The sequence below is a fragment of the Ursus arctos genome, unplaced genomic scaffold (assembly GCF_023065955.2).
Source record: "Ursus arctos isolate Adak ecotype North America unplaced genomic scaffold, UrsArc2.0 scaffold_26, whole genome shotgun sequence".
NCBI classification, from domain to species: Eukaryota; Metazoa; Chordata; class Mammalia; order Carnivora; family Ursidae; genus Ursus; species Ursus arctos.
This window is the reverse complement of record NW_026622941.1, coordinates 18,526,043-18,534,657: the sequence shown is the minus strand read 5'-3', so window position 1 is coordinate 18,534,657 and position 8,615 is coordinate 18,526,043. Positions and strand designations below refer to the sequence as shown.

The 8,615-nt window shown below is 38.7% G+C and overlaps 1 pseudogene; it reads left to right on the top strand.

Annotated features, from left to right (window-relative positions):
* The first annotated feature begins 4,301 nt into the window (after positions 1 to 4,301).
* On the top strand, positions 4,302 to 8,352 carry LOC113257397 (mortality factor 4-like protein 2; annotated as a pseudogene).
* Positions 8,353 to 8,615: the final 263 nt, after the last annotated feature.

Here is an 8,615-nt window from a genome sequence, read left to right as displayed (position 1 = left end):
TGGTCAAGATGAATGGAGTCTGAGGGTATCCGGTGAATTATGTCATAGTAATGTAAATGAAATAATGTAAATGGTAAGTGTGTCATAGGTAAGTGTAAATGTGTAAATGTATTGTGTCATAGTATTATCATCATCACAATAAATGTGTCATAGTATTGTGTCATAGTATTATCATTATCACGATCATGCCTGTTGATTTCCTGGTTGTCTATTCGTCCCTCTCTGGGCTCTGTATCACCCTATCACGTCTGAATGTGGAAATATCGACCAAATGCCTACAGTTTGCTACTGTCTGCTCTCCTTAACATCCTGTCATTCTATTATTGATCCTTGGTAATTCTCTAGATCTTGACAATATCTCTTCCTCTTTTTCCTAATGCTAACTCTCTCAGCCACACAACTGAGATCTCAATTTGGACACTATCAACAGTGTTAAAGATACTGAAGCACAGAGAAGAAGAAATGCAGAGGGGTAGAATGGCATTATATGTATCCTAAAGTCTACCCCCAGGGCTGTCACCATAACCTATCATTTTCAGAATTGGAATTTAGCATCATTAAAGAATTTGGTTCAGAAAATAATAAATGTTTGGTGAAAAACCAAGGTGTGAGCTTGGAAATGTCTCTCCACTTCTACCTAAGTCAGGTCATCACCACCTTGATGCCACATGCTTCAGAGTTATCCCTCATGACATGCCTGGCTCTTGGGTCTGCGTCATCTATCTGTAGCTGGCCAAACATGTTTTAAGGACAACGCTTCATTTTCCAATTTTCGGTGAATCTGTTCACTCCAGGCTTGATTTGGAATGCATGGTCTGGCTGAAATAACTTAAGCACATGTGGCATAAGCTGTCACTTTGAGTGACACTTTCTCATATTTATGCTGCCGACATCTCTGCAACTAGAAACTGCAAAAGTGGAACAAACGGAGCAGTAATGGCCAAAGAACACAGGAAAGTTTCTCCCTCAGCTACTCTCATTTCTCTAGTTGCCAGGCACTTTCCCCCTATTCATCCTGCCTCAGGCTGTTTCCCCTCCATTAGTCAAACCTTCTAAGTCAAGAAGCATTTCTGTGAAACAAGTCATTCTTTCCAAAATTCCAGAGATGAGCTAAAAGGAAGGAAAACCGAACCTGTGCATAAAAGGCAATGAGTCTGATACCTCCAGTACGCTCAATGTCAATCTTCGAAGCTTAGGAAACTTTATATTTTATACCACTGGGACCTAAAATAGAATCCTGAGGATGTAAATTAGGCTTCTAGGATTCTATTAGAGGTTAATTATACTGGAAGTATCTAGGACATTTCATTTTATAAACTTTGAAGCTAGGAAAATATTCTTAGTATTTATAGTTTGGGGGAAAATAAGGGAATAAAAAGGAAATACTCTGTTGATGCTTTCTTTTGGATTATGTATAGAATTACATGTTGATAGTCTGCCCAGAATTTCAAAACCTTGGATGTATATATCAAAGGTACTCCATACATGCCTTTCCTTTTGCTTCTATTATTTCAGACACCCAAGTTCCCTTAAGCAGAGACCGAGCACCAGAATTTCCTGTCTGGAACATGCCTACCAAGTCAGCATGGCCAGACCTGAATCAGTAATTGTCATGCTTTCTCAGCTCTTCATATTTTCTCAAACGCCCAACAGACACAGCTCATTTGTAAGACAACTCCACTTTAGAAGACAATGGCTAAGTGTGAACACATATTGTCCTTGTAAAATGTGAGATACGGTGTAGAAGAACACTGAAATAGACGATTTCTATCACCCCACACAATATAGGTGCCATTTTTATTCAGCTCCCTACAAATTCTTCCAAGTTCTCACCTTCTTCTTACATTTTAGACTCCAGGATCGTATTGCACATGGTTTTAAAGGCCTAGCTACTGCTGAACAAAGCGGGAATACTGTGCTTTGTGGACTGTTTATACCAATCATGTTTATGCATTTCAGCATTATGTTGCCTTTTAAAACATGCAACATATTTGATACATTCTAAACTTGTTCTCCTAAGTGAGTCAGATTGCCTTTACACCCTGTAGTGGTATGAATCACAGCAAGAAGTACCTAAAAAAGAGGAGGAATGAATATAAATTTCACTTAAGCAGCCCTTGTTATCACAAGCAAGAAAGGCCAACATGTTATTATTTAGGTTTTTCAAGTGATAAAAGAAATCTTTAAAAATTTTTGATAGTAAATGTAAAACGCAAAGCTATAAAACTCCTAGAAGAGAGCATAGGAGAAAACCTAGATGACTTTGGGTATGGCAATGACTTCTCAGATATAACACCAAAGGCACAATCCATGAAGGAAGAACTGATAAATTGGACTTCATTAAAAGGACAAATGAAAGGCAATGTAAAGAGAATGAGAAAACACAACACACTCTGGAAGAAAATATTTACTAAAGACCCAGCTTTAATAATTCCATTATTAAAATATGGGCCAAAGCCCTTGACAGACATCTCACCAAAGAAGATACACAGACAGCAAATAAACACATGAAAAGATGCTCCACATCATATGTCATCAGGAAAATGAAAATTAAAACAATGATGAGATACCACTATATACCTATTAGAATGGTCAGGTTCCGGAACACCGACAATGTGGTTACGTGGAGCAACGGGAACTCTCATTCATTGCTGGTAGGAGTGCAAAATAGTACAGGCACTTTGGAAGACAGTTTGGTGGTTTCTTACCAAAGTGAACATATTCTTACTACACAATTCAGCAAGCATGCTCCTTGGTATTTACCAAAAGGAGTTGAAAATTCATATCTACACAAACACCTGCACATGGATGTTTGTAATAGCTTTATTCATAATTGCCAAAACTTGGAAGTAACCAACTTAGCCTTCAGTAGGTAAAAGGATAAACAAACTGGGGTACACGCAGACGACAGAATATTATTCAGCACTGAAAGAAATGAGCAATCAAGCTATAAAAAGACATGGAGGAACCCTAGTAAAAGAAGTCAATATAAAAAAGCTACATATATGCATGAATCCAACTATATGTCATTCTGAAAATGGCAAAACTTTGAAGATATTAAAAAGATTATTGGTTGTCAGGGGTGGGGGAAATGGGAAGGATGAATAGGCAGAGCATGGAGGATTTTTAGGACAGTAAAAATACTCTGAATGATCCCATATGATAAGTACATGGCATTATATATTTGTCCAAACCCATGGAATGTACAATACCAAGAGTGAATCCTAATGTGAACTATAGGCTTTAGGTGATTATAATGTGCCTGTGTGGCTTCATAAATTATAGCAAATGTCCCATTCTGATGGGGGATATTGATAAAGAAGGTTGTACATGTGTGGAGGCAGAGGGCAATGTGGAAAAATCTCTGTACCATCCTCTCAATTTTGCTGTGAATCTAAAACTGCTCTTAAAAAAACTAGTCATTAAAAATAATAATGATTTTTTTTCAAAAAAGTAAAAAGTGTAGGGGGAAGAAATGACTGTCCCAACTTAATTCCTAAAAAATTCAAACCTAGGAGTTTTGCTCCTGTATCTTCAGTCTCCCTTCCTCTCATCAGTATAAGGAATACATATGGATTCTGATGCTCATGGATGGAGCTGACTTGGGATTCTGCATTTCTCATAAACTCCTGCTTGCTGGTCTGTAGACCATGTTTTGTATAGCAAGCTACCCACCACCTTGAGGGCCAGGTGTGCTGGGTTTCTAAGGAATCTCATTATGATCCTGATGAGTGGAGCACAGGCTCTTGTTTTGGCCTCCCTTCTTGACAACTTGCTGCTAGGTGAGCTGAGGAAAAAAATTACTGGAAGGAGGATCTGAGTTTAACTTATGGATCTGCCCACTTGTGCTAGGACTAGAAAGAGAACTATAGGTAGAAATACAACTGGAATGGATGTAAATAGACCAGAATTATGTCTACTGATTACCCAATGACTTTGGTAAGCTACATAACTTCTGTAGAACCTCATTTATTTAGCTTTCAAATTATGAGGTTGGACTTATGGAAGTCTTGGTCACAGAGCAAAAGAAAGCCAACTGGGGTGGGGTGCAGGGTGGGCGCAGTGAAGAGCTGAGGATGTGTCAGGATATGAGGGTACCAAGGAGGACTGGTTGAATGTGAAGAGCAGAGTATGGTCACAGCCAAACTTTTAATATTAATGTCAAGTTCGGAGAATAAGAAAGAGGTGGGTAGTAAAAATGAAGTTTAAGAGCAGGATGCAGAGAAAAAACTAGCTGAGTGAGTACTTGCCTGAAGGGCACTGTGTTTGGAGATCAGAACAAAAAGGCCTTCATGAGAAAAGCTTAGTTTCCCATATAGTAAGGATCAGAAGATCTGATCCTGATTGCAGAACCATCCCTGATTACAGAATCTGGGTTGTGTCTCCCACCTCATCCTTCCAGACCATCCCAAGAGATCTAGGAGGTTCCATCCAGGAAAACACTAGGAGTTCTTGGAAGGGAAAGAAGGAAGAGGATTATTGGTTGGAATAAAAGCAGGGTTGAATGAGTTCCAGAAAGCAGGGTTCTCAAACTCGTGGACAACAAACAATCTGCAGAAGAAGACAACTTCAAAAAACCAACTAGAAGCAATATGCAGAGAAGTAAGATGAGAGGGGCCTCCTCAAGAAAGAAGACTGCTGGTCCACAGTAGAAGAATCTCTCCCAGGCAGTTGTGGGGGGGGGGGGGTGTCACTCTGCACAGAACCCCCCTTCAGTATCCATGAGGAAGACAAGAAAGAACAAACAGAAGGCCCCTGGAAATGGAGATGGTGGCAGTACCAGCAAAGCACCCCCACCACCTTGGAAGAAAAGGGCCCGGGCAGACCCCACTGTTGAAAGTGTGGAGGCATTTAAGAATGGAATGGAAGTGGGGAGCCTGGGTGGCTCAGTCGATTAAGTGTCTACCTTCAGTGCCGGGATCGACCCCCATGTTGGGCTCCTGCTCAGTGGAGAGTCTGCTTCTCCTTCTCCCTCCCTCGTCCTGCTCGTGCTCGCTCTTTCACTCTCTCTCTCTCAAAAAAAAAAAAGAATAGAATGGAAGTTAAAGTAAAGATTCCTGAAGAATTAAAACCATGGCTTGTTGAGGAGTGGGACTTAGTTACCAGACAATAGCAGCTGTTCCACGCCCTGCTAAGAAAAATGTAGACGCCATTCTGGAAGAGTATGCAAATTGCAAGAAGTGACAGGGAAATGTTGATAATAAGGAATATGCGGTTAAAGAAGTTGTGGCAGGAATAAAAGAATATTTCAATGTGATGTTGGGCACTCAGCTGCTCTACAAATTTGAGAGGCCCCAGTACGCAGAAATCCTCTTGGCTCACCCTGATGCGCCGATGTCCCAGGTTTATGGAGCCCCACACCTATTGAGATTATTTGTAAGAATCAGAGCGATGTTGGCATCTGCGCCCCTTGATGAGAAGAGCCTTGCATTATTGTTGGGCTATTTGCATGATTTCCTAAAATATCTGACAGAGAAAGCTGCATCTGTTTACTGCCAGTGATTACAGAGCAGCTTCGGCTGAGGACCACTGCAAAGCCCTGTGAGGGTCTACTGACCACTCACTGTTATGTCTGGTATCTGTAAACACTCTTTTTGTTCTTAGTCTTTTTCTTGTATAATTGATGTTCTTTAAAATTGTTAGCATATAACAGGGCTTATGTTTCAGCTTGTTTTCTGTTTTGTTTTAAACGGAAAATGAAAGGAGTGCAAGCTTTTCTCATTTCAAAGTTGCTACCAGGGTACGCAGTAATTAGACAAAGAAGAAACATTCACTAGAACGTTTTATTGCCTAGTTGACAACACTGCTTGAATGCTGGTGATTTTATCCCTTTGACACTACACAATTTTTGAGTATCTGTTAATGCTACGTGACAAAATGTCCTGATTCCTAGTGCCAAAGGTTCAACTTAATGTATATACCTGGAAACCTATGCATTTGTGCTCTTTTTTAAGTGGTGCTTGAAGTAAAACAGCCCATCCTCTGCAAGTCCATCTATATTGTTCCTTAGGCATTCTATCTTCGCTCAAATTGTTGAAGGATGGCGATTTGTTTCATGGTTTTTGTATTTGAGTCTAATGCACGTTCTGACATGATAGAGGCAATGCATTATTGCATAGCCATGGTTTTCTGGAGAAGTTGATATTTTAGGGATTGTATTTCTGATCTTAAATAAAAATTGTTTCTAAAATTCAAAGCAAAAAAAAAAAAACAAAACAAAAGCAGGATGTAGAGTAGAACAAGGTACTAGATCTAAAAAATGAGTCAATGGAGACTATAAAAGATGTGTACTATGAATGACGAATAGTGATCAGAGAGGCTGTTCTATGTGAGCTCATGACCTGAGCTGAAATCAAGAGTCGGAGGTTTAACCAACTGTGCCACCCTGGCATCCTGTGACTAATCTTTCAGATCTCTCCCAGATCTATAATTTCATGATCATTGCTTACCTTTTTCTTCATCCAGGCCCCTCCTTAGAATCACCTTGGACCATTTGTCCCATGGGTTTCCATCTTCAGTGAGCATTCTTAACCTCTCTGTGGAAACTTAGAAGGTTATTTTCAAAAGTATTTTTGTCTTTTATTGGCCTAATTTCTTATATTTATGCTTTTTGTCTTTCAGCACACATTCCGTTTTCCCCTGCAGCATCATGCATTAGGCCATGTTCTACTGTATTCTTTAACATTTCTCATTTCACTAACACACCATTCTATTCTTTTGAATTTCCACTGGAAGCAATTTTAGTGGTATATATAATAATATTCTTCAAAACTCTTGTCCTGTGTTCTTTTCCATAATGAAAAAGTCACATTAAAAGAGTTTTCTATGTATTTTTGTTGTGTTGATTTTTTTCTCACGTTAGCAATGTTATAATTAAGTCAATAAATTTGAGTCCACAGACTATTACTAGTTTGAGAACTCTTCTTTGCTGATTAATGTCCAGAAAGTTGTGTGGTAACTTTATATTCAGTTACTGTTTTCAACTTTCTAAGAAGCAGCACTTTTGTTTTATGAACGATAAGCAAATTGTTAAAAAGTACTATATATTTTCCTCAGAGAATCTTTAGCAGAAATAGATACACCTTGTCAATGCAGATAAAGAAGTACGTCCATATTTATATGTTCCATTAAAATGACAACCTCAAATACTACCTCCATGCGTAGATGTTCACATTACGCAAATTTTTATCTATTTCTGTGCATTCTAACACTTGGAATTGACAAAACACCTCTAAAATCCCCCAACCAACAATTACTGTTAATGATATGATCATGGGAGACATTTCAAAATATAAACAATATCTCAAAAGCAATCTGCTAGGAAGAAAGGACATAACCTTTACTTTCTTATAATATAGTTTTTCTTTCAAAGAAAAATCCTTCTCCTATCAGCTCTCACAATATGGACAAACATTTTTATTCAGCTGCTTGCAATCCCTTTCTAGTTCTCTACTCCAATTCTCTGTCTTAAATTTTAGACTCTGAAGCTGTGTCACACACAGTTAAGAGCCCAATAAACAAAACAGGAATATTGTGCTTTGTGGACCTGGGATCATTACATTCTCTCAAGGCCACGTGCTTCAGAATCTCCTGGAAGCTTGTTAAGAAATAAAATGCCCGGGCTCCCTTAAACCCACCAAATCAGAATTTCTGTTGATGGAACATACAAATCCATTTTTTTTACACTACTTCTGCTGATCCTTATAAGCACTAAAGGTCAGGATGCACTGTACTAGAGTTAAAAGTCCTAAAATAGCCATTTCCAAACATCTTTTCTGCTTTAAGAGACTAACCTCTATTGTCTCTTCTCTTTGCTTACCTATGAATGAGATTTGATTAATGAGAAAAAAAAAATTATCTTCCAGGACCAAAGGCCATTTCTACTTTCTCTTACTTCTTTTTTTACTAAGCTTAGGTGGGCTGATGTGTCTACCCCAAAATACATTCCACCCCAGAGCTCCAAATTACAAATGTGTTACCTAAATGGAGGATGCATTTACTACCTAACATCATCACGTTAGCTCAGAGTCATTTCTCCCAGACATTTTTCCTTAGTCTATATCTTGGGCAGCAGGGCTCTCAGTCAGGAAGGTGGAAAGGGAAGTTCTAGAGCAAACTTCTACTTTTTTTTGCTTCTTCTGGGCTGCCTTCCCTCATCTCTCTTTCCTCATGTCCTGAAGAACAGAAGAATAGCTGTCTCTGTCCGTGCCTGCTTTTAATTCTCTTCATGCATTTCTCCACAGCCATATCCACTGGAATATGCGTGTTACAGACCCTACACTCAAGAAACATAATGAGTTATGTTATTTCTGATTTCAGACTGAGTTTTATCACAAAATATATTACTTTTCAAGAGATGGTGAATATTCCTAGGTCTTCGACCATCTATTAAGTATGCCAGTGTATACATGCACAAAAACTTGAGTTTGGAAAACATTTACTCTCCTATATATCAGAGTCCTCGGTGATTCTGATCTCTTGAAATTCTAAAGTATTACTGGAGTGTGGGCTATATTTGCTTGCAGTGTGTGTCCCCTCCTATTTAATTTTTGCTGTTTCTTGAATCACTAAGTTTGTTTTTCAAAGCTCAGTGTATTTCTACAAGTTAAATTATA